This window comes from Corvus brachyrhynchos, unplaced genomic scaffold, assembly GCF_000691975.1.
Source record: "Corvus brachyrhynchos isolate BGI_N302 unplaced genomic scaffold, ASM69197v1 scaffold128, whole genome shotgun sequence".
Taxonomy (NCBI): Eukaryota; Metazoa; Chordata; class Aves; order Passeriformes; family Corvidae; genus Corvus; species Corvus brachyrhynchos.
In genome coordinates, this window is record NW_008239648.1 from 1086238 (window position 1) to 1087342 (window position 1105).

Genomic DNA, 1105 nt, shown 5'->3' on the forward strand with positions numbered 1-1105 from the left:
AAACCAGATGGAGAGTCTAAGCCATTGACAGTGGCTCCTGTCATTAAGAAAAAGCACACAACCAAAACTGATTGCCCAGTGAAAGATGAGGATAGTGCAGGGGAAGGAACCTCAAAAGATGCAGGGGAAGGAACCTCAAAACAACCGACTCAGGCACAGAAACCATTACTGAGTCCCTGTCCATAAAGGACCTTCACAACCTAAGAAAGGACTACACCCTACTGATGAATCCATAATAAGTTGGATGGTCCGTATTTGGGATGCTGCAGGTGATGATGGGATGCTGGACGGTGCTGAAGCGAGGCATTTGGGATCCCTGTCATGTGGTCCAGCTATCGACCAAGCGATGATAAGGGGGGCTGACTCTGCTGGTCTCTGGAGACGGGTTTTGACAGGCATGATTGAAAGATATATGTGCGGAGATGATGCCTACATGCAACGAACCCAGTGGAAGACCACAGAACAAGGGATCCAGCGCCTGAGAGAGATTTGTCTTCACAGATGACCCAGGACTGAGTACTCCAGACGGGGTCAGAGTTAATCCATTCATGTGGCAAAAACTCATACGACTTGGGCCACAAGAATACGCTTCTGCTTTAGCAATTATGAAACCAAACTACCGTGTGAATGAGACCATGCAGGATATGGCAGTGAAGCTCAGAGCATATACAGAGTCCGTACATGGCCCAACGCATGCAAGAATTGCAGCTGTGGAAACACGTATGCAGAAAATGGAAGATGAAATAAAAAAGAATCACCAGGAACTCAAGCAGGAGATCAAAGAGGGCCTTCTCCAAATCTCAGCAGTACAGATCAGAGCTTCTGATACCAAACGCAGATGTTCCCAAGAGAGAAAGTACATCCCACGAAGTGAGCTGTGGGATTTCCTGTGTGACAGTGGGGAAAACATGTGGAAGTGGGAAGGACAACCCACTTCTGCTCTGGCAGCACGAGTGCGTGAATTGAAGGAGTGCAAGTCTCAGAAAGGAAATTCTACCAAAAAGGAAGCAGCTCAAGTTGCCTGTAGCCAACCTGCCAGAAATGATGGAACGGACAATGACATGTCTGATTGCCATGAAGGAACCTCTAAGATGCAGGCCCAGGG